The sequence below is a fragment of the Pinus tabuliformis genome, chromosome 2_2, assembly GCF_031772625.1.
Source record: "Pinus tabuliformis cultivar Carrire ecotype Pingquan chromosome 2_2, CPIR1, whole genome shotgun sequence".
NCBI lineage: Eukaryota > Viridiplantae > Streptophyta > Pinopsida > Pinales > Pinaceae > Pinus > Pinus tabuliformis.
Genome location: NC_142300.1, coordinates 90,795,852 through 90,823,034, shown reverse-complemented (window position 1 = coordinate 90,823,034; position 27,183 = coordinate 90,795,852). Strand labels below are relative to the sequence as shown.

The window sequence follows — 27,183 nt, the reverse complement described above, 5'->3', positions numbered from 1 at the left end:
CAGAAGAAGAAAGATGTTGTAGAAAAGGCTCGAGTCGAGGAGGAACATGCTGCATGGGAGAAGGCAGAGAAGGAGAAGTGCGAGACCCAAAAAGATAACAAGTCACCTTCAACAACAACAGAAATAGAAATAGGGCAAGGCGATAGAGGCGAGGAAGGGCACCACACCCCCTTCATTATGAAAAGGCGAGAATTGGAACAACAAGTTGGATAGAGGAAAAAGAAGAAGGCTCAGAAAACACAGGTTGACCTGGTGCTCACAGAAAGCAATCTTGATGAGATCGATGATAAATTTAGGGACGTCACCACTGAAGTATTGCAACAGTTGGAACAATAGTACATACAAACTTTTGGCAGATTCTGAAGGATCTCCGAGAGTTGCAAATCCGAGCAACCTAGATCCAAGCAGATGTCGAAAAAGTGAGCGACGCAGCTAGCAATTCAGCGTAGGGTCACAGTACAGGCATGGATATAATTTCATGACCGTCAATGGATGTGCGAGTATTCCCCCTGGCTGCAGGTTTAGTCTGCACCAACACCGAGGAGTAGCGCGCCATCCTTGATAGGGTCCCAAAGATGGGCCCGAACCTTGCCGTGATGCAAATAGATTCATTGCATGCACTATTACCTGGAGTCATGGAGGAGCTTCTCCTTCAGGAACAATGAGCACTTAGTGCTATCAGTGAGATCAAGGTTAATAATCAACAACTATTTGCTGAGAAGACACAGATTTTGGAAGAAAATGAGGCGCTCCAGGCGCACAGTTCACAATTGGAGTCAGTGGTTGCGAAGGCATGCAAAACTATGTCTAAACTCTATATTCCCGAGGATGCACAACCAAAAGCGAAGATTAGAAAATTAGTTGCTAGTGTGTGCGAGGCAAACATTGGGTTAGTTAAGTTCAATTTGAACTCAACATGAAGATAATCGAGCTGCAATTGAAGATGCAACCATTGACTCTGCTGGAGGTTCGGGAGCAGCGTGGAGCCACGATCAAGGAAGGCTTGGCTACTCTGGATGCCACAGTTGCAGACTGCACAAGAATATTTGAGCAGGTCATGGAGTTGCTCACTAATCTATAGGATGATCCAAACCTAGAGCTACTAAATACTGGGATTAAGGAGTTGTAGAAGCAGTACAATGAATTCATGGCAACGGTGTGCTCCATTGCACCAGCGCAGTGCCTAGCCAAGTTGTAAAAGGGGAAACAACTCCTCGTGCATGTAGAAGCAACACAGAAGAAGAAGGCCTTGCTTAAGGCCAGGCTAGAGCCTTGGTTGGAAGAATCTTATCCGATCTCGATAAACATTCAAGATAAGCTAAAGGGTTTGCAGCAGATCCAGCAGACGAAGAAGTTGGTTGTACAAGGACCAGCTATAGAGAAGCTAGTGGAAGAGGTCAAGCAGGAAACCATGCAGAGTGCTGCCGAAGTTGTTGTAGTGTAGGTGGAGTTGGGGGATCTTTGCAGCAATATCACAACACCAGCCGAGTGACTCGAGGGCAGGTCACGATCTTTGTGTTGGGCGCCTGTTGGGATGGGGTCCCCTGTGTCAGTTTTGGGGTTAAAAACCCAAGTTTTGATCTATTTTTTGTAAATGATGTAAAGTCTCCGTGAATTGTGGATGTGGATCGCATAGATGATTAGGAGTAAAAGGGGCTTTTAACGCCTTTTTTTATGTAAAGTTGAGTCGTCTTTGAGATGCACCCATGGTTCGTGGACCATGGGATTGTATAAGTAGGCATGTCTTAGAGAGTCTAAGGCAGATCATGTTAGTAATGGGTCAATAGAAGATAACACAAAGAAGTGGGTCAGATAGGAGAGAATGGCTCTGCAGCTGAGTGCACAGAGGCCTAGATAGAGTCCATAGCTGAGTGCGCGGACCCCTAAAGCTAAGTGCGTAGGGTAGTTTTGAGTCTGTAAATCCTAACTGAAGATCAATAAAGAAGATTATCGAAGAATTCATGTGTTTATTTGTTTTCTTATGTTTATTTATGATTGCAATATATGTTGTGGATGAATAATGTATTTATGAAATATTGATCTAGTGATGTGTGACTCTATAAAATAAGTCTTAATAACTGTACGCACTGCATGTTAAGTACTTTCGCAAAGATTGTGATACATGCTGTTATTTTTATTAAACTACTTAAGTAGATTTGAATGAGCTCAAATCTAGGGTTAATTTCTGATGCACGTGAGTGGATGTTTCGACTATAAAGGGTTTACCTTCATGAAGGTCTAGAGGCTATTCAAAGGGAGTTGTAGTACCAAGCCCTAAGGGCTTATAGATCTACGCAAAGGCAGATTTAGGGCACTAAAAAGACATCACACATGTCTCTGGATGCAGAAACTTGGTGATTTCACCCCCCCATACTGCTTTGGTTGAGACTACAGCCCGCGCTACACAGGTTGTTGTCGAAAGGGCTAGTAGTGTAGGGATTTATTGGTTGGCCCAATTAACTCTAAACCTGGGTTTGGACCACCTAAGGCAACACTATCCCTCCTCAAAATCACCAATCTTGTCAACTTGAGCATAAAAATTATGGTTCATCATCTCCTTTGACAATCATTGTTGTGTCTTCTAAACAACCCATTGACATTTAGTCAAAAATTAGGGAAATTTTTAAACCCATGAGGCTGCCACTTGTTCTCCATCACTGTCCTCCAAAATGTTTTAAATATGTACCTCATTTTAGTGGAGACAAAGAAACATATTATGACCTTTAAATGTTTTCTTGACAGAGTTGATATTATGTATGAAGATGTAGTGTTATGACTATTTTATCATTCTTTAAAAGGAAATGCTCAATGGTCGTTTCAAGATTTAAAACGAGATTCGATTGATTCATGAAAAATATTTATTCACATTCTTTTGAGATATTGGGGTGAACACAAATCTCATGAGAAATATCTTTCAGAATTGTACACTATGTAGAGGGAGAGTTGTGAATCAGTTACCAAATTTAATAGGAGATTTCAGAATTTTTAATTCAACATGCCAAAAGAAATTCACACTCCTGAAAGTTGTTTCCATGGTATACTATTCAAAATCCCGTCATTCTAATCTAGCTTTTTATCTGAGGGAAAGGAGGCCTAAAACCCTGGAGTAAATGTTTATTGATGCACAAGAAATTGAGGATAACCTTTGGGCTAGTGGGAAGCTTCCAAATCAGAATTTGCATGTAAATATGGAAATAGTTCAAGAAGAGAAGGAATATAAACAATAAACATTAGATTTGAATCTATGTTGGTTTGAAAATGAAGATGCATCATCTTCAAAGTTTTCTTCTTCTAATTTTACAATTTGGAAATCAGATTTTTCCAAGGAGTCAAATAATTTGTGTCGGCAATAAAATTTTACACGAGCAATAGATGATTTTCCCTTTCATGAGATGATGAATGGTTTTGACATGGGGTTTCTTCAAGATGATATTGCTAAAATTGGCATCGGATGGTCACATTATACTGAGCATTTTTCTCATAGTGATGAAAATTTCCTAGTTTCTGTAAAAACTTTATCACATCAGCAAATGGATGAGGAAGATCACGTGTCAGATTCTCCAAAAATTTTATTTCAGATTAATTTGTCTTCAACAAAGGTGTGTGAGAGATGAACAAAGAGTTATGCAGGCATCTTTTTAAAGAAAAATCATTTTTATCTGATTGTGCAAAGAACCCAATTGTTGTGCAACCCAAAGAAACAGTTAAATTTGTTGAACAAGAAGGTATTTTCACTCATGTTTCCTATGATACCATAGTAGAATATATGGAGTGTATTGGAAACCCAAAATACATCCCTATTTTGCAGCTTATGTGTTTTCCTAGGTACATATCAAACTGTTTTAATGAAGTTATCCCAATTATTTCAATATCTCAAGAGCTCCAAGTTATCCCAATTATTTCAATATCTCAAGAGGGAGCTGGTGTAAGGTCTAACACTAAAATGTTGGAATCGTACCATTGGAAGGTTGATTATAGTTGATGGAGATCAACCCTCTATATAGGTAGGGTATTTTACATAAATAAGCTCAATGAGTGAGAGTTTCAATTTTAGTTTTAGTTTTCAAAGTTGTGCTTCAACAATTTAGTATTTGTTTTAAATAAGGAAAATAAGTTTCAACCATAATCCAAATTTCAAGGTTTTCATATTTTGACTCCATGGAAAGCAAGGTTACTCTCATGTTATTCTCAGTGCCATGCAATCCAAGACATTGTCCCTAGTAGGAGCCGATGTTGTAGATCAATCTATCACATTAAACAAATAAAATTTCTGGGAGTGAATTTGAGCCAACTAAAATTAGTCATTTACATTGGGAAAAGTGGCAAAATGGAAGTTGCATGCAGTGATTGTGTTATGGATCTGATTCAACAAATCACTGATGGTACTCTGATTCAATAAATTATCTCTTTTGATGAAAAACATAATGCTTATAATTTTCCATTAAAAAAGAAGAAGAGAAGAAAAGAAAAAAAAGAAGAAAAGAGAAAAGAAGAGAAAGGCTTTTATAAGCATTTTTAATGATCTCGGGTTGTGCCTAAAAATAAATTTTATTTGTATTTAAATTGTTGAGACGAAAGCCCAATCTCCAAGTCCCCATTCCATGGAACATATATCATTGGAGTTTTACCAAGCCAACAATAGATCATAAGAAAGCTAGCAGCACACAAGGCGCCAAACCAAGGGAGGAACCCGGTTGTCCCATCAAAGTTTCTCAACGCAGATATTAGCAGAAATAGTCAGGTATGCAATGACAATAATATCGTTTATACCATGATTGATCAAATAATTTGAAGAAGTTATCCATCTCTCCTTATGCAGGCTTTATGTACCATGCTCTGCTATTGCGCAGAATTCAACATTATTCGTTACCTATCATAAATATGAAGAAATGCATGATTGAATTTATTGAATTCTTCACGAATAGTAGGAAATCTAGGAGCTGGAGATGTTGCAACTCCCTGCTGCTGTTGTGAAGGCTTTTGTTGGCACAAAAGAAGGGCTTGGCATTCTCAATAAATGGATCCTGCATTCCTACAACTAATTCAAACAAGAAACAGAGAAGCCATTCTAATGATGTGATAGTCATTCCAACCTAAAGGAGTGGTCAGTAGAAATAGGGAAAGTTGAAAGTAAATCAACAAAAAGTCGAATTCAAAATTCTGGTAGCATTTCTGGAGTAAAAATCCCTAACAACGAGGCTAAGCAACCATATTCATTAGGTCACATTCAGAATTTTTAATCAAAGTATTCAGAAATTGAATGAGAAATGTTCTAGTAAGATTGAATCCCTTGCCCTAGAATGTCGATGACCTGGATATTATACCTATGCCACGTTGTATTGCGGGAGGGGATTTTTCAACATGATCAATGAGTTTCATAAAATGTTTGAGGTGGTGACTGGAACTGTAAAGAAGCAAACAAAAGAGAAACCAAGTTAAACTAATCATGATGGAAATAAAAGTGGACCTAATATAAAAGTTTTGTATCAGAGACAAAGTTTGGGGAAGGTCTGAAATATTGAAGACAATAGGGACTTCCAATTATGATGCTGCAATAACTTTGAGTACACACAAGGACATAGCTGAAGACGAGAACAAGATGGATATGGTGGCAGTGGAGATTCAATGGGAAGAAATAGTTATTATCATGCAAGGTTTTATCAAGAATGGAGGCCATCTTGGGTACAACCTCTACGTATGCATGCCTTTAAGATGGTAATTTTGTTGCATCTACCAACATGCAATCATTGACCCAAGTTGAATCTCCATGGATTGGATGGAATGCAGGACCTCAAACCTGTTGGGGTTTAAGCGGAGGGAACCCATCCCAAAGTTATTTCAAAAAACCATCAATACAAAGATCTACGGCCCAGATCTATTGCTCCAACCTCGATCCCCCTCCCAATTTTTGTGGTTTCACGTAGCCACACATGGTTTCGTTGTCGTATGTATGATGGAATATTGGGACCCTGCCATCGAAGTATGCACATATCTATCTCAACTCCAATATGGCATCTGACCAAGATTATGGGCCTGCATGCACTTTATTTGTTTTTGTTTTGATTAAAAAAAATAACATATTTATATTAAATTGGTGTTTGTAATTTTTTTATTTCAAAAAAAACAATTTAACCGTTCAAAGGATCATCTTTTACAAATGATTGGATAGTTAGATAGTTACACCGTGGGCCAGCAATAAATCTCTGAAAAATATTGGTAAGGGTTGGGGGATCTGAATTTTTTTTGGGCCAGAAGTGTAATATCAAATCTTCTTTTGGTCCTCAAATAAAGATGACCAAAATGATTCTAGATCTTTGATGTATTCTAGTATATGATATTTTATTTTTATGTTTTTCATTTTATCTATGTTATGCTTTTTCTTACGAGGTTAATGTAAGATGCAACAAGCTTATTTTGAAGAATATGTAAATATTGAAGAAAGCTTTAAAGAGTGTTCCATCACTTCCTCAGTATCATCTCTTTTGTTCGAATTGTTTCATTGGCCATTTCCTTCTCATGGTGTAAACATTTAATTTCTTTTGGCCCAATGTGATAAAATATGTTCTAAACTATTTCCTCTTCATTTATAAATTTTAGAATCTCAATCATTAAAGGCCCTTTTGGTCCATTGAGTTTGTCTCCAATATTAAGTTGACATTTAACTAAGGGTGTTATGTCTTCAGGAAAATATTTATAAAAATATTTATCGGTTTTGTTTATGTCCTAGGCATTGGTTCCCTTGTAGCCAAAACTTTTCTCAAGGGTTACAACACAACCAATCCACACCAATCAAGAAATCATATGACCCAAGTAGTATGATGTTTAAACCTTCCTTAGACTTAACTCCAATCATGTTCACTTGGAAATTCTTGACAAGCTTGTTGATTCTTATCTTGGTTATAGTGGCCGACTAAACCAATGAAAATTTTCATGCTTATATCTTTTCAATTTAAATCTTTCAACCATATTAAGATCTATATAACTATGTCTATATCCAAAATCAATCAAAATAAATATGGGATGATCATCAATTTTACCTTCCACTTTGATCATGTGAGATTCCACCCATATATTCCACTATATCAGCTTTCCAGATGTTGTGTATAATCCTCATTCTCTCTCCCTTATGAGAGAAATATTTCTACAAGTGATCTACCTCACATCCTAAACATCTCATGGATTATTGTCTTGGCCTCTTTCCCAAGGAATATATCATATTAGCCTCATTTTGTGCTTGTTCCCCTTACAAATGTGACTAAGATATTTTCCTAAAGAGGGATAGATTGAACCCCTTCTTCCCTCTAATCCATCTTTCCTTTCTTCTTATCATCACAAGATTTCTGAAAAGCTGACTGGTGGGCCTTGATATTGTCATGCTTTGTTGGAATTATGATTATACTAAGAGGGGGAAGGGTGAATTAGTATAATGACATATTTTTCAATTTTAATAATGTAAAACAATTCAAACCATTCAACATATCAATCCCATAAGAAACACATAAGAACAATAGATGTACATGGAAACCCATAAAGGAAGAAAACCACAAACCTTATTTCTCTAAATATTATTGTAGGAACCAACCAGAAGGATACACCCATTCCATGATTTACAAGAACCAATCTGTAATAGATATCAATCCGCCGATTTGTAGGCACCAACCTAAAGGATATGCATATCCCTTTATTTACATGCACCGACCTAAAGAAGACACCAATTCCTTGATTTAAAAACACCAACTAGAAGGAGACATCGATCTCTTGATTTATAGACACCAACTTGAAGGAGACTCCTATCCCATTTGATTTACAGGCACCAACCTAAAGGGGACACCTATCCCCTTTGATTTTCTTTCAAATCTCTTTTTCGTCACACTTTCGAGCTAGATCCATAGGAACTCTAGTTAACTTTCACACATTTAGGCTTATTTTACCTCTAATATTCTCTTTAATATCCTAGATATTTCACTGCATTCACTATTCCTGTTCTCTTCATCTCTCAACTCAACTAGATATTCAACTGCAATTTATATTTGCATTCTGATATATTCTATTCTCGGTTTATGCACACTCAGAATCGTCACCACAATTCAGTTTACAGTTTACTCTACTCAGGAATCCTCTGCTTAAGTTGGCTTACCCTTCTTCACTTGATCAACGATTAGCCTTCTTCAGTTGAACAAATGTTGTTTTCACAATCTCTGAGGTTTTTGCTATTCTTTACATATGCACAAGTTCAACACTTATCTCAATTGTATCTATCTACTTTTATAATTTTTTCCCCTTCTTTAAGATGGGCATTTATCCATGGTATTACAAATCTTTTTACCACTTCAACATGCTACATTTTCTTCATACATAATATGTTGTTGTTATCCAAAGTTCTTATGCACAACTCTTTTCATTCTATTTTATTTAACATTGATTTACTCTTCATTAATCGAAAGTATTCTAGCACACTACACAGTTTTATGGTAACACATATGATCTATGCTCACATAGGTTATTTAACTACACATTGAATATTCATATAAGGTGGGACCCTTCAATTATTTTCCCTTGGATCTTCCTTAGTCACTTTTTCATCCGAGTGCTTAACCATTACGTGTATAGTGCTCTTTCTTTATTTTAGCTCCCTTCCTTCTAACCAACAAAGTTATAGGAACTTTAGCCCTTTAACACTACATGACCATAATTTGGGTCTGTGTCCCTTGATGGAACCATGATTGTCAAAACCATGACCAGTTCTGATGTATACCCATCCATCCGCTAGTATAACAAGATCCCGATAGATATAGCTCTCTAGGCTACATCCTTTTCCTTTCGCATCCATGAGCTCAAACCACATCCTCCATTCCAGAACTTCATTGAGTTGGAATTGTGCCCTTCTACACTGTCCTGATAGCAGTTTGATTCTAAGCCTAGTAGACAAAACATTATATGACAGTCCTTTTCACCTTTGGCTACAACCAACAAGTATTTATCCCTAATATTGAAACTCCACATATAGGAAGATCTAACTCATCACTCATTCTGGTACTCTGATGCCTTGGTACCGCATTACCTATCAAATGATAAGATTTGTATACATTGCCTATCAAATTTGCAATTGTCAGAAAAATCTCCATTACAATGAGATCATTCATATCACATTTCTCTAATACAACTTCATTTTGGTACTCTGGTACCCTAGTAGTGGCCCTGCAATAGCTTAATCTTTGAATGTTTTTGAAGTTGGCTCAAAATGTTGAGCTTCTAACCTTTCGGCTAAAACAAGATACATAGGAAAACCTTTCCAAACACGGCACTAACACAAATCCCAAGACCTATGGTTTTGCCACATCAATCCATGGTGGCACAATCATAACCTACCATGTGATCCTTATACCATATTAGCTCTACGACGACTTATTTCGAAGTCATACTAGATATCAAACTTGAATTTTTATATAAAATTACACTTCAGTGCCATGTACCATAATATGTGATCCATCATGTCCATGTCACTTGCCAAGTCGTATCTTGTTTCATCTACTTCGATCAATTAGAGCATGACCTATGTCACTTTCCAATCATCCAATTAAAGTATCAAAATTGCCAAATTTTTCTACCACATGTCATCACGACATGCATCCAGATCATTATCTTGCCACCTATCATTCATGTGGAAGTTCCATGTTAGATTGTTTCCATTTCACATCCATCCCATGTCATACTAGCCTAAGGTTTTTCCCTCCTCCATCCAGTTCCCAGTGCTCTGGTGCCCTGTTATACTTAAGCATTGCTAATCCTATACAATATTTGTTAATATTGGTTTGATAAATGTTAATCATAGATTAGGTGTTGATATTAAGGTTGGCTAAAGTTTGCAGCAAAATGCCATTTAATAGTTATAAATTTTTTATCCTTTTGTTTGATTTTGCACCACATGATCCCTTCTACCAATGCTACTTTCATACTCATATACAATACCACTCTGCTACCTCGCCTCTACTGCTTGATTTGTCTACTCAGCAAAATTGCTTATCTTTCTTCTACTTGATTCACATTGTTCATATTTCTGCTACTTGATCTTGGCTCGGCTTCCCTTAACCTTGACATCAATGAAATTATAGTCGAAATCGATGACAACACACCCTCCCAAAAATATCCCCCTTGGTAATCGATGACAACCCCCAGCATTAGGCATTGGCAACCCCTAGCATTAGGCATTAGCAACCCCGAGCATCCCTAGGCATTGGAGCATTGTTGCCAACCTATGATTTACCTGAGTCCTCAATAAACTTCCAATATCTACACCTCGCAGTACTATATTTTCACCTCTCTGCACAAATTTCCAATCACTCTGATTAATCACCAATTTCTCCAATTCTAATTTCTAGCACCAAGTGCCAATCTCTACTCTCACTCTAAACTAATTATCTTGGACCAAGATTCCAAGCTTTGCAACTCATTACTCCAATGGCCAATCTTCTCCAGTGGCTAGTCTCCCTGATGGACAATCCCTACTCCAATGGCTAGTCTCCATAGTGGTCAATATCTAATCCATTGGCTAGTCTCCCTAGTGGCCAATATCCAATCTCTCCCCCTTTGAAACTAATGGAAAAGGTATTTGTATGTGTCCCTAATGATACCACTTTATTTCAATTATAAACTTGAAGTCTAGCTGAGACCAATTCCTTTTAATACCAATCTTCCTGATGCTGCGCAAATGTGCATCTATACCTTGGATGTTGAACTCCCAGCAAGCTAATGTTGTTGGTAATTTACAATTCTCCCCCTATTTTAATAGAAGATAACTGATGTTATTGATTCTCTTGACTACTAATGGTCTGGCACTAATGGATTTGTTGATACCAATGACTGATGTGTCTATTGATAACAATTGTGTATATCTTGGAAATTTTTTTCCTTTAATCATTATTCTCCTATTGCTCACTTTTTCTTTAGTCCTAGTTATAGAAACCAATTCCCAAAACATGGATTGGAGTTTTGTCTCCACTCTATCTAGTTGAGAAATACATGAAATTTACTTCCTTTTATTTCCTATGTGTTTGTTGACTACAACTAGACTTTGTTGTGCTTATGCCTTCCTTTTACATGTGCTTCTCTTAATCAGTAACTCTTCTTTTATTTTCAAGTAATTATATTTTTACAATTGTGTCTATTATGATACCACCCCTTATATTATGATGTGTGTTAGTTTCCATTATCTAAATTATTATTGTTTTTACCAAATGACTAATCCCCCTAAGCACATGAATCATTTCCTTTTGCTTGTCTGATGTTCCTTTTACTACTCCTTTCCTTAACTCAAGCATTTTTTGATGTAGTCTTAGGATGTGCTAGATCGTTTCTCTCTTCTTATTCCTCTATACATTGACTTCTGCAATTTTTTCTATCAACTACTCTGCTGATCCATAAACTACTATAGTTAATCCAACTTGCTGAATTATCATCCTTTGGACTTTATATTAATTTGAAGTACAACATTAGATTTACTTTCTTCATATTATAGTTGATGTATCATGTCTATTATTATTCTTAAACCCACTCCACTCCAACAGAGGATAAACAGGAACACGGAAACAAACCAATTCCACGCTATTCCCTTCCAAAAGTGGAACAAAGGGAATCCCACTCTATCCCATCCAAAAGCAGAAAAAAGGGAGGGAAACTAACTCTCGGAAGGTATAAAGTGCAACTAACTCTGAATGCAGCCTTATAGGTGAAAGCCCAATCTTATCTACTCGATGTGTTATGATTAAGTGTAGCTATCGGTTGTGAAACCTTATTAATAGCAGTAGTATCTCTCCCATCATCCTTCTCATCTAGTGGCAGTATTGGAACCTCATCAGCATAAGGACTTGCAACATTTATGGTACCTTCCACTTCTTACTTCATTTGAAGTTGCACTTCCATACACAAATATGTTGTGAGGGAAATTGTCCCATAGAATAGTTTCCTTCCTTTTAATCTCACTGAGAATATACACATTATATATTGATCTAGTTTCATTTTCTACTAATATTCCTAATCCTGATCTTCTTACTTAACATCCTTTGGAATTGAACTTTATATCATAACCTTGATCAATCATTTTACCTACACTTAGTAGATTGTACTTCAAAACTTCAAGGAGCAAAACATTTAGGGTTTTTGTCCTTCCATCATCAATAATGATTATACCTCTTCTAATAATCCTTTTTGTATCATTGTTTCCAAGACTGATGTCGCCTCCTTTGACTTCCATGAGAGAGAAACTTTTCTTTAACACATGTCATATGACTTGAGCATCTATTGTATATACACCATTGGTTTCCTTTGTCTTGAACACATAGCTCTAGTCTACATTCTTTGCAATACTCTGGATTCTCTCTCCATATCTTTGTTCTTTGATTTCAAGGATTTAATTGATTTCTTTTGCAATTAAGAGCCTTATGTCAAAAGCTGTTTCATTTTAAATTTTTGATGTGATCTAATAAAGGAGCAAAAGAGTTGGAATTCCTAAATCCACTATTTCAATACTTTCTATATTTGATAATTCTACTTAATGATTTCTATTGAGGGAATTTGTTTCTTCTTAATCTACAATAGTATGCCTTGTGGCTAAAGTTAAAACAACTAAAACAATATCCATTAAATAAAGTTTGAGTTACTTGTTGTAAAGGGTCTTCTTGGAGGAAATTATGAAGGATTTGGCTTGCTTTGTTGCTTGATTAAGGGAGTTAAAACTTTTGTTGCTTTCTTTCTCCATCTCTACTTATCTGTTGTTGAATGTTAGTTTTGTTGTGCTAATTTCAACTTCAAAATTAAAAAAAATATCTCATCATTTTCTTTATGTGAATAGGTTTCCTATATGGTGTTTGTGAATGTAACAGGTAAATTTGTCAAATTCATGAGAAAAATAGCATGTAAATTAAGTGTTGAATAGTAGCAAACCATCAAAATGAACACTTAACATAATATTTTGATGAAGGAGTTCACCCCTCCTAGGCTACATCTCCTTGGTCCAGCTTCCATGTCTTGGGCCTCTGTATTAGCTCAATGGAAAATATTGTTGTTTACAATGCTTTGCTACTCCTGAAACCTGTTTCAATGTGCTCATAAAATCAAAATCATCTAGGAATGACTTTTTCTAACCCCAAATTGGTCGAAAATTGCAAAAGTTATGGCTTCTTCAGTTTCCCCTGGGAAAAATCCACCAAAGCTGGAGAAACTCTAGTTAATTCAACAAAATTTGGAGAAATTGTCGAATTTATCGGACCCGCCAAAAGATCCGCCAAGTTAACCATGTTTTAATTAATGGATAAACATGATTTAATTAACACTAATATGTAGTTAGTGCATAAATCGCGCAGTTAGTGCTAACCACTGGCCTCTGGTTTTGTGGTAGTGGTCACATGCAAAGGGGGTTGGCCCACGTGACTGACCCTCTCCTCCCCCAACCACCATAGTTTAACATAACAAATATAAACCGTAACCATAGTATTGTAAGAACCAATGGTGTGGCATAACAATAAGACTCTGGACTTGTGTGGGCAAGGTTGCGGGTTCGACTCCGCCGACCTGCGAATAAATTTTTTCCATTGCGCGTCAATTCTGCTAGGCCTTTGGGGAGGTACACGTGGTGGCCTCTAGGCTTACCACATGTCTCCTTCTCATTGGTCCTCCCCTGTCCAATGAAAAAACACCACCTCACCAAACTTTCAAGCAACCGAAATGCACCACTTGGCATGACCTCACTGGTCGTTGACCAAATGTTTGACTTGTACAATCACCTGCCTTGTCATTAGTACGAACTGCTAACTATGCAGTGACTGTACTTTTTTTTTCAAAATTCCTTTGTTTGGCAAAGTGGACAGAACATGATATCTTTCTCATACGAGCTCTGTTTTGAGTGCAACAATTTGCATTGGAATCGTATTTCCAAGACGCATGCAGGCATTTAGGTTTTGAGTGATTCTGAGCACTTTGATTTTTGTGCTAAATATTGATCACCTGATCATTCCTCTCCACTGGAAGCCTTTTGGACCTCAAAAGATACTATCAATTGTTCAACAGGTGAAGGTACAATTCCCTCACCTTCTCAATCTGCATCCATTTGGCCTTAGAAGAATTTTGTCCCTTGAGTCCCACTCAAAGGTATTTGACATTCCCTCTATTTGAAGTTCTAGTTCTTCCGTCAAGTATGAAATCTTGCTAAATTTCATCAAGATATTATGGCGATAAATTATCTATTGATGGCCGCTGAACATGCTCTCCTTGATCATAAATCAAAGGAGGCTCAAACAATCTCAAATTCTCAACATTAACAACAAGGTATATTTGCATATAAGGAGGCAAATCTAGCTTAAATGCATTGTTACCAATCATTTCTAGAATTTTAAAAGGACCATAATGGATTGGCTTCAGCTTTTTACCTTCCCCTTGAAGTCTCCCTTTTCTAATATATAACCAAACTTCGTCTCCAACTTGAAATTTATGATTGACACGGTGTTTGTCATGCCTTTCCTTGTAACTACTTTGACTCTTTTCAAGTTGTTCTTGCACTATGTGATGTATCAACTGAATTCTCTCAATGAACTTCCTTTCCTTATCGATGTCGCTATGACCATCAATAGCGACATCTTTCTCAAAGATGAAGTACAATGGTGATCTTGGAAAGTATCCAAAGCATTCCTTAAATGGCAATGTATTTGTGGAAGAATGCTCTGCCCTGTTGTATGCATGTTGTATGTAATGCAACCGTTCATCCCACAACTTCAGATGTTTGCTACAATATCCTCTAAGAATATGAAGGACTGTCTTGTTGACCACCTCGGTTTTTCCATATGTTTGCGGATGAAAGGTTGTACTCTTCTTCAACTTAGTGTCCATCATGTCCCACAAATTTGACCAAAAATTCCTAACAAATCAAGAATCTCGATCACTTACAATGGAAGTAGGAAGACCAAAATGAACCCAAATATTTTGAAAGAAAATATGAGTTGTTTGTTCAACTGTAATTTTCTTTTTACATGGTGTTAGAATACACATCTTGTTGAACCTATCTACAAATACATACAAGTAATCATGACTTTCCTTGACAATGGAAGGCCTCCTATAAAATCCATTGAGATACTCTCCCATGGACATGAAGGTATCGGAAGTGGAGTGTACAATCCTAGTTTCCTATTTCTAGGCTTACTTATTGCACACAAAGAACATCCTCTAATGAAACGAGATGCATTATCAAACATGTGTGGACAATAAAAAAACCTTTGGATATTCACTATTGTCTTGCCTACACCAAAATGTCCAGCAATCAATGAAGTGTGTGCCTCCCTTATGATATTGTTTCTTTCTCCCTATGGAATACATAACTTGCCCAAGTGATGCAAAAAAATGTTATGTACATGGTAATCTAACTCTTCAATTTGGTTTCCTTGCCTCAATCTTGTATACACATCTTGAAAGTCATTATCATATGCATATTGCTCAATGTAACTTTCATGTAAAACAGAATTGTGCTCGAGTATAATAGATGAATTTACAATAGGCCTAGAAAGCATGTCAACTACCTTATTGTAGATTCCCTTTTTATACTTGATAAACAAATGAAACTTTTGAAGAAAACCCATGAATCTGAAGTGTCATGATTGCTTCAACTTTGACTGTGACTGTAAGTACTACAATGGTTGATGGTCGGTATGGATAATGGTCTCCTTCCCCATCAAGTAGTGTTTCCATTTTTTAACACTTTGTACCAATGCGTAAAGTTCTTTGTCATAAGTGGGATAATTAGTCACAACACCATTAAAAATTTCAGAATGAAATGAAATGGGCTTACCATGCTACATGAGAACTTCTCCCATGGTGTAATCACTAGCATCCATTTGAATCTCAAATGGTTGTCTAAGATCCAGAAGAGCCAATAATGGTGTTGAATTGATATTTTGTTTTAAAGCATCAAATTATTTTTGTTGTACATATCCCCAATGGAAGACTTTCTTCGACACTAGTCAATGCATGTAGTTGCTGCAATGGAAGAAAAAATAGCAATAAATTTCCTCCAATATTGTGTTGCCCCTAGAAAGCTTCTTACCTTTGTAACTGTATTGGGCTTGGGCCAATTCACAATGACATAAACCTTAGAGGGGTCTATTTTCATCTCACCTCCTCCAACAATGTGCCCCAAATACACTAAAGAAGTCTTTCCAAACTCACACTTCGACATCTTTAAAATTAAATGTTCTTTTCTCAAGACATCAAGTACTTTTTTCACATGCATGACATGTTCATCTCTGGATTTTTTGAATATGAGAATATCATCTAAGTAAACAATGACAAAATCATCTAGAAATGGTTTTAGTACATCATTCATAACTCTCATGAAAGCATCTGAAGAATTTGTAAGACCGAAAGGCATAACAAGTCACTCAAACAATCCTTGTTTAGTTTTAAATGCAGTTTTCCAAATGTCCTCTTCAACTATTATAACTTGATGATAACCACTTCGTAAGTCTAACTTAGTGAAATACTTTGCATACCTCAATAGATGAATAAAATCATCAATTCTTGGGAGTGGATAATGATTCTTTACTGTTATCTTATTCAGTGCACAAAAATCCACACACATGCAGCATGCCCCGTCCTTCTTTGGCACCAAAACAATTGGTGAACCACATGGCGAAGTAGATGGGCGTATGATGCCTTTGTTAAAAAATTCTTGAATTTGCTTCTTGATTTCCATGTTTTCCATTATCTGCATGCGATACATGCCAATGTTTGGAAGTGGAACATACTGTTGCAGCTGTATCTCATGTTGAATTCCCCTCTTGGGAGGTAACCCCTTTGGTTCCTGAAACATCTCACCATGCTTGCTTACCACATCAAAAAAATCAGATTTTAACTTCTCATCACAACCTTCAAAAGATTCATAATATATATCATTCTTTTTATTGACAATGAGAAGCACAAAAAATTTTACTTGCATTTACTAGTCTCTTCATCTGCCCTGCATTAACCAAAGAAATATTTAACCTTTTGCGATGGGCTCTGACAATATACTCCACTCCATCCTTGAGAAATTGATATTTTTTCTCATGGCGATAAAATGCCACTTTCCTATCATACAAAAATGGGATTCCCAAAATAGTTGCTGAGATGTCAAGTGGAACTACATCTAACTCAACTTCATCAATGAATTTTTCAGTAATGGCAAACCTGAATAAGCATTTCCTTGTAAGCTGTAAATTTGCATTATTGAATATCCAACCCAAAAGATATGGATTATGATGAGGTACAATTTCAAGGTTAATATTTTTTACCATGTCTTCTGAAATTAAGTTCGATTGTGACCCACTATCAAATAATGCATCAATCTTTGTATGATTTGAAATTACCCTTACATGGAACAACTCTATCATTGATTCTTCATTTGGAGTGTTTTTGTGACTATGTGAGGAAATAGTGCTTGCTATAGCTTCTTTTCCCTTTGTGACCATGGCTGAAATCTTGGTCTCATCACTGAAATCGGACCCAAGATCATGTTGTGTGGTAGCGATTATCTTTTGTTTCCCCTTATTGTTTGGTTTCTTAGGCCTTAGTTCAGGATGTAATTTCCAACAGTGGGCTTCATCATGCCTCTCTTTGGAACAATTTTTTCATGTAATTTTCTCCCTCCTTTATTTACACTTGCATTCTTCTTTCCTTTCCATTTTCCACCCTTCTCTTTCTCCTTACCCTTGAATGGCTTCTTCTTACTACCCTCTTCCTGAATGTTCTTTCCTCTTGCTTCAAGGTGCATGGCTTGCACACATACCTCATATAAATTGCTTGGATTGAACATAAGGATAACGTGTTTTAAGTAGGAATGTAAAAACCCAATGTATTTCAATAGTGTATCTTGGGAATTCAAGTTTGCTCCTAACAACAAAGCCCTTTTCCTAAACTCCTGGGTATAGTCCTGAATTTTTTGGTCCTTGAGTTGCCTAAAATTTTGCCAACTCATAATGGATTTTTTCATATAGGCTAAAGGATAAAAATTTATTTTAATTGAAGAAACAAATTCAACCTAAGAAATTGATATCTTACCATAAATTCACACTTCCTCTTGAGTCTTTTCTTCCCACCAACTAGTGTTGCTCCTTCTAGCCTCAATGAAGCAAAATGGATATTTATGTCATCTTCTTGAAGGTTCTAAATTCTGAAAATAAACCTCCAATTGTCGAATCTAATTTTCTAACTTCTCTGCATTTACCTCACCATTTTACACGAGAAGTTCAAACTTAATGTCAAATTTCAGTAAGGGAGTTTTTCCTTTTGGGTTTTGTGAATGATTATGAACAGGTTCTATGGTGCAAGTGGAATATAATGTTGTTTGTGATGTTTAGGATGATGAATATGACGATGAAGATGACGAATATGGTGAAGATGGAGGAATATTTCCTCCATTACCCTTTGAATCGTTCTTTTCATCTTTTTTATCTTTTTAGCTTCCCTCTCCATGTGGGGACTTAGAACTCTCTCCAGCCATCCTAGTATTCCTCTCTTCATAGAGGACTCTAACCATGTCAGTTAAATCATAGAAATATTTCTTGAATTCTTCCTCTTCTGAAAGACCTTCAGTCTCTCTTGCTCCAAGCATGATGGCTTTGGATTCAAGCTCAACTTCTGGTACTTCTTGTACCTCCTGAATCTCAACCAAAGGTAAGAATTGAGGTGCTTCAAGTACAGTTGGGATTAAAACTTTGGGTGGAGATTGTGGCCTTGTGGCTCTCCTTCTTCTGAGCATTACCTCAGGATGTGCAACCAGTAGTTTCCCTTCTCCTCTCTGCAACTTTAACCTTGTAAGCATCACAAATTTGCAACCATTAAAACCCTACTTGCACAAAAATCTAGCAATCAAGCAAATAACCTTTGCTCTGATACCAAACTGATCTGTTGTTGAATGTTAGTTTTGTTGTGCTAATTTCAACTTCAGAATTAAAAACAATTGATCGTAATTATCTTTATGTGCATAGGTTTCCTTTATGGTGTTTTTGAATGTAACAAGTAAATTTGTCAAGTTTTATGTCAAATTCATGAGCAAAATAGCATGTAAATGAGGTGTTGAATAGCAGCAAACAAATATACAACAAACCATCAAAATTAACACTTAACACAGTGTTTTGATGAAGGAGTTCACCCCTCCTGGGCTACATCTCCTTGGTCCAACTTCCATGGCTTGCGACTCTGTATTAGCTCAAAATGGAAAAACGTGATGTTTATAATGCTCTATTGATCCTGAAACCTTCTTCAATGTGCTCAAACCATCAAAATCATCTAGGAATGACTTTTTCTGAGCCCAAATTGGTCGAAAATTGCAAAAGTTATGGCTTCTTTAGTTTCCCCTAGGAAAACTCCATCAAAACTAGAGAAACTCTAGTTAATCCCACCAAATTCAGAGAAATTTCTGAATTTATCGGACCCGTCAAGTTAAATACGCTTTAATTAATGGATTAACATGATTTAATTAACACTAATATGCAATTAGCGCATAAATTATGTGGTTATTGCTAACTGTTGGCCTCCGTTTTTGTGGTAGTGATCACATGTGGAGGGGGCTAGCCCTCTCCTCACCCAAATACCATAGTTTAACATAACAAATATAAACCGTAACCATAGTATTGTAAGAAGAAATGGCGCGACATAACGGCAAGACTCTAGACTTGTGCAGGCAAGTTCACGGGTTCAATTCCACCGACCTACCAATAAAAGTTTTCATTGCGCATCGATTCTGCCAGGCCTTTGGGGAGGGACACATGGCAGCCTCCTGGCTTGCCACATGTCTCCTTCTCATTGGTCCTCCCTTGTCCAATGAAAAAAACACCAACTCACCAAACTATCAATGAACCGAAATGCGCCACTTGGCGTGACCTCAATGGCTATTGACCAAAACTTTGACCTGCATAGTGATCTACGACATCAGTAGTACAAACTGCTGAATGTGCAGTGACTGTACTTTTTTTTCAAAATTCATCTGTTTGGCAAAGCGGACATAACACAATATCTTTCTCATACGAGCTCCGTTTTGAGTGAAATTAGTTGTGTTGGGATTGTATCACCGAGACGGATGCGATCGTTCAGGTTTTGAGCGATGCTGAGCACTTTGAGTTTTGAGCTAAATACTGTTCACCTAATCATCTACCTACAAGAATGATATTATTTTCTTTAGTTGTTCTTCACCCATTCTGTTACTGTTGGTTTGGTCAATATTCTATTCATATATGTTTTTTTCTCAATATATTGGACTGGATGTTGGTTATTTTAAGTATATTAACATATCTCTTAGTTTATTTTATTTTTTATATGCTTTCACTCAATTCTTTCTTTCCAGCTTCATGATAACCGATGATTTTCTTAATAAAAGGGATCTCTAGTTGCTACGTATAGTCTCCAAGGTTTTAGAACTCTATCAAAACTTCAACTGATCATTTTCTTTTTCAAGATCATTTCTCAAGGAAATAATCTCAGCTTCTAATTTCTCACAATGTTCTTCCTTTTTAGTCAAATGGCTAGTCACCACTGCTTTCATTCTTCTTACTTCTTCTAATTGATTTTTAATGGAAGGAAGGAAAATTTTAAGGATGGAAAATTTTCTTGAAGTTTAAAAACATTAGTGAATTTAACTAACCCCTAATATGCAAACTATAAAATGTTTATTGATATATTTGTAAAATTATTCAAATTTATAATGATTTTATATATAGTCTCCATATAATGTTGGCATTTTTTAAGGTAAAATAATTTTATACTCTAAAATTTAGGTGAATTGTCTTTTATAAAATTGGAAATCAGCGAATATATTTTGTGGAAAAATAATGGAAAATTAGCCCACTAGGCAAACATTAGCCCCTAAAATTTTCTATGCAGAAGATACTATTATTTATATTTCATAAAGCTTAATATCCTTATCATCATACTCCTAAAATAGCTCCTTTTGTCTTTTGTTTGTTATTATGAGTATCTTTATCTCTTTTAAGGCAATAATAAGTTTTCTTCTAAAATGTACATTTGAATTAATATCTTCTTCCTATGAATAATTTTTTTCTTTATTAGTGTATTGAGCCTCCATGGTCATGAGTAGAGATTCCATTTTGTTATTAGATGCATATCTATCACTATCTTTAGATGAGCTACATATTTTTGTGGATAACATCTCTTTTGCATCCTCTTCACCTTCAACTTCTTCCTCTAAATATGAATCAATGTTTTTAAGATCAACAACTTGGGCACGGATGGCTAGGGGACATTCTTCACCATATGATTCATCACTTGAGAAATCATGGTCTTTGAATGTGTATTCCTTTTGAGATTAATTCTATATATTTGTTTCATATGCAACATGCATATCATATCCCTCATAGATACATTTTATCTTATCCATCATTTCTTTTTCGATTTCACAATAAATCACCTTATCAGAATCTGATTTTGATAGCCCGCTCAAGATGGTCTAATGGATTCTATGTTATGCTTATTTTCAATACTTCCATCCACTACATATATTTAGACATCCAAGTCAAGTTCCATTAGATAATACTTCATTCTTTCCTTCCATATTGCATAATTTGATCCATTCAATAATGGTTCTCTATTTGAGGGAAATCCATCCTGAGTCCCCATGGTCCCTTGTGATATAACTTCTAGTGTTTAAATTATTCCTGAAGGAACCTACTTTGATACCAATTTTTGGAATTATGATTATACTAAGGGGACATGAATCGTATAATGAAAATTTTACAATTTTAATAATGTCAAACAATTCAAACAATTCAACACATCAATCACTTAAGTAACACATAAGGACACCATATGTACATGGAAACCCATAAATGGAGAAAACCGCAAAATTTATCTCTCTAAATATTATTATAGGCACGAACCTACAATTACATCAATTTATTTGCACCAACTAAAAGGATACACCCATCCCCTAATTTATAGGAACAAACATGAAGGAGCCATTGATCCCCTAATTTATATGCACCAACCTGAAGGAGACAGAAATTTCCTAATTTACAAGCACCAACCTGAAGGAGACAACAATCTCATTATTTATAGGCCAACCTAAAGGAGGCACTGATCTCCCTAATTTACAAGCACCAAACTGAAGGAGACATTTATCCCCTCAGTTATAGGAACCAACTTGAAGGAGACTCCTATCCCCTCTGATTATAGGAAACATCCTGAAGGATACTCCTATCTCCTTCTCTTGCTATTAGATCTCTTTTTCATCACATTTTCAAACTAGATCCATAGGAAATCTACTTATCTTTCACACATTCAAACTCTTTGATCTCTCATATTCTCTTTACTAGCCCAAGTCTTGCATTTCTCATTCCCTACTCAAATTCTCTTCAGTTCTCATCTTAGCTAGTTATTCAACTACAACTTATATTTACATTATCATGATATGTTCTATTCTTGACTTATGGACACTCAACACTATCACCATCCTTCACTCTGAAATTTAATCTGCTTGGGTCCCCTTTTCTTAAGTTGGCTTACCCCTATTCACTTGATTGGTTTTTGTTTTCTCAATCTCTTAGTTTTCTTCTATTTTTTACATATACATAGGTTTAGCACCTATATCGATTGTCTTCCTCTACTATTATATTTTTTTCTTTATTTACCATGGGAATTGATCCATGGTATTGACCCATGGTATTTCAGGTCCTTTGACCACTTCAACATGCTACATTCTATTCACATAAAACATTCTCCTTCCTTCCCAAGTTCTTACACACAACTATCTTCTTGTGAATCTTTTCTTTAATAATGATCTTCTCTTCCTTTTTTAACTGGTAGTATTATGACAAACTACAAAGTTATACAATAGAACATATGTTATGTGACTCCCATAAGTTATTTAACTACACATTTCATATTTTTATATGGTGTGAGCCTTTAATTGTTTTCCTTTAGATCTTCTTTTACACTATTTTCATCTGATCTCTTAATTGGTACTTGTATAGTTCTCTTTCTTCACTCTAGATAACTTCCATCCAACCAACCAAGAGTTAGGTGCTTGATCCCTTTAAAAATATGCAACCAAACTTTGCATCCATGTCCTTCGATAGAACTAACATTGTCAAATCCATTACCAACTATGTCAGATAACCATCCATCTGTTAGTATAGTAAGACCCTTGCATAATTTTCCTTTCACATCCATGAGCTTGGACCATGTCCTCCACTATGAAACTTCAATGAGCTAGAAAAGTGATCTTCTAAAACATCCCAGTAGTGGTATGATTCTAATTGATATAGATAGAACATTATCTGACAGCTCTTTTCACCCTTAGTTGCAACCAATAACTATTTCTCCATCACACATGAATTCCACATACTGGAAGCTCTAACTCATTACTCATTCCATTACTTTGATACCTTGGTATCGTGATACCCATCAACTGATGATATTCTCATACATCACTTCCAAAATCTACAATTTTCAACAAAGTCCATGTTACACTGAAACAATTCATACCAGATTACCCTAATATGACTTAATTTTGGTTTCCTAATACTTCGATACCCCATTACGAGCCCCACTATAGTTGAGCCTTTGGATATTCATTAATTTGACCCAAAATGTTGAGTTTTTCACCTTTTGGCCAAAATATGATTCATAAGAAAGCTTGAGACCTATGTATTTTCCACGTCAATCCATGGTGGACCAATCAAAACCCTCCATGTGATCCTTCTATCACATCATCTCTGCCACGTCTTACTACCAATTCATACCAGACATTGACCTTAAATTTCATATATATAAATACACTTCAATGTCTAGTACCCCAGTATGTGACCCACCATGACCATATCACTTTCCAAGTCACCTGTTGTGTCATCTGCATCGACTAATCAGAGTCTTCCAAGTGTCAGTTACCAATCGCCCAATTATCCTATCAAAATTTCCAATTATGTCTACCATGTGACATCACCATGTGCATCCACTTCATCAATCATGCCACTTGTCATCCATGTGGAAATGCCATGTCATGTCGGCCCCATGTCATGTTGTCCTAACACTTTTTCTCTACTCCATCCAGTGCCCAACTCTCTAGTACCTTGGTATAATTAAGAATTTATATTCATGTTTGATATTGATTAATCTTGGTTTAGTCAACATCAATCATGGATTTGGGGCCAAGATTAAGTTTGGGCGACATTTGCGATAAAATTTTATTTCTTAGTTATAAATCTTTTGGTCTTTTTTTATTTTCACATCATGTGACCCTTATATTGTTGCCTCCTTCATACTCATATATGATATGGATCTACCTCCTCACCTCTACTACTTGATCTTTCTATTTATTCGAACGGCTTGGCCTTTTGCTTCTCAATTCATCCTATTCATCCTTCTACTGCTTGATCTTGGTTTGACTCACACTAACCTTGACATCAATGAGACTGTAGTTGACATCAATGAAATTACACACTACCAACATCTTTGTATTCAATTTTTGGCACCGTCGATACATTTTTTTGTCTACATATTGAGCCTCTACTTACCCTTTTTGTGATCAAGCAACATTTTTGTCATAGGGTGCTTATTGGATTGTGTTTTATCACAATTTATTGACTACTTGGTTATAAGAAGGTATTCTTATATAGGTCTTCCACATTAAACTCTATTGTATAGCTAAGGAACCCCCAATTCCATGAATACTCTATAGCAACACTATAGAAACTCTTGAATTGAATATTTGAAACAAAAAATCCTAAGTTCTTAGATAAGGATTTGAAACTATGTATGGCTAAATAGTACACAATTAGAGAAAACTCTAAATTTTTGGAAAGGGAATATCACTGGCATAAAGTATATCTGTGGCATATAACCATGGATTATTTTCAATGTCACGTGTTGTTGTCACTACTGCAATAACCTCCAAAATTTTCGCATACATCCAAATTTTGGAGCCTATTTTGACTTTGCATGTTGTTGTCGCAAGTATTAAAAGTTATCATATGTGTTTTCTTTAACTATTATTATCCCACTTGAAAGAAAATTGAAGTGTAATATTTTAACATAGCATATATGTGGTTTTAGTTCATTTAAAAAGGTAACCTTGGTGTTAATGAGCTATTCTTAACATGTAGACATGTATCACACTCATTCTAAAAGTTTCAAGAATTGTTGCACAAGTGTCATCACTATCGTCGCAAAGTGTATCTTTAGTGTCACACTTGGGGAAGTTGTCGCAATGTTGTCACATTGAGGGAACTATGTTGTTCATGTGTTATGAGTGATCAATGTTTCATTTCCAACTATTCTATGTGTGTGATCATACTTAATTTTTACCATTTTCCATTTTCGTCTCACTAATCCCACACTTAGCCAATTCTAGAAAATTCCATGCCCGAGAAACTTGGCCTCACTCAGCTTTCCTAAGATGTGGACTATGTAGCATCAGTCCTCAAGCTTCAACATTACCTTTTGGCACTACAAAATGTGCAGTCTCTTCCTTTCAGAACCACTCACTGTGCGATCTTAGTGCTTAGCCTTAACCCTTGAGTTCCATAACTTCGCAGACCCTACCTCTAGCCATCCTCTTTTTTTCACTGCATAATCTCAAGCATCAAGCCTCAACCTCTACATCATGGACTATGCAACTACACAATCCCTTAGCCTCTGTCACTTTGGAACTGTGTAATGGGCATCTTCAAGCCTCAAGCCCTCAACCTGACCTCTTAAGCCCCTCAACTGCACAAATGACTAGCCCTGGCCTTCCTGAACTGGGCACTGCACAGTCTCAAGGCTCAATCCTAGCTCCTGACATTCTGAGCTACACAAATATGTAATCATTGAGCCTGATTCCTGGCCTATCACCTGGTTCTAGCTCAGTCAGTGGTTATCATGAAGCATGCTAGACTAGGATTTTATCAGACTGATGTTGTCTTGTCATTAGTGGATTTCAGTTGCAGGTATTCTATCGTGTTATGACAAGATGATTATAAAGGAGATTAAGAATGAGACCCTGCTATAAGACACCTTTGTAGCTATAAAGACAAGTTTATCAATCAAGAAATACAAAGGGATACCAAATTGTGACAACAATTGGAAATCAAGATCATAATGAAGACTCCCATCTTCAAGCCTTATGGAGGGGGAAGAAGAAGAGTGTGTTCTATCTTTCAAGAAGACATAAAGAAAGTAGCAATAAAGAATGGCTTGACAATGCCAAGTCATCATGCATTCCATGTCATCAATGTCATGTCATTTCATGTCATGAGTCATCATTTGCCACATTATTTGTGGATTATGTAATTTAAATATTGGAGAAATGTAATGTAAAGTGGAAGTCTAAGGGTCATCCATAGAATGTGAAAAGTCATGAAGGAGTCAAAGGGTCATAAAGGATTCAAGCAGTCATGAGGGTAGTCCAAGAGTCACAAGGGAGGTGAATGGTAACCCTATTTTTATATATACACCCCATAGCTCATGAAAAATAATTTTTGCCTTAGCTCCTCCTACTAGGAATTAGAGAGGAAAATAGTTCTTTTGGAGGAGCAAGTGGTTACTCTATGCTCCACTATTTGGGATAGTGATGTTCAATGTATTGATGTATCTTGAAACTTTTGCTTAATCTAGAAGCTCGTTGAGCTAACACACTTTCAAGCGTATGTCATAAATATTGTAATACTATTATTTGAATGTTTTTGATGTATGTTATTTTCATTTGTACTAAGTAAATTGAACCATTTTAGTTGCTTTGGTACTTATCTTATTGAAGGTGTGTTGTATGTGATTTAACAATCATTGATTCTATGTGAACTTTTTGCTAGTTTTCCAATGATTCATCCATATATACATGCTCGTGTGTATTTTATAGATTAATACTATCACTTATCTTTAAAATTTTCACTTTGCTCCCCCATTTTGGTAAAAGGACCTTAATACACTCCACAACTAAACATTCCACAAGGAATGTTCACTTTCTAATTTGAAATTACCCATGCATTACTCTCTCTTGTTGAACATTGTAGCCAAGGCATATCTCTAAGAATATATGGAAGCCGAGCCTTATTTTTGAAAGGGCTCCCACACCAAATGGTGCGAAGTCTAATTAGGAATTTTCATCGAGGAGACCCCCTTGAATATTGGTGGTATCCAACACAGTCAACATTCTAGCACTAGAAGGAGGGAAGCCAC

At 36.1% G+C, this 27,183-nt stretch overlaps 1 pseudogene; it reads left to right on the top strand.

Moving 5' to 3' along the window:
* Positions 1 to 916: 916 nt before the first annotated feature.
* Positions 917 to 27,183, top strand: part of LOC149191568 (peroxisomal membrane protein 13-like) — a 157,455-nt pseudogene continuing 131,188 nt past the window's right edge.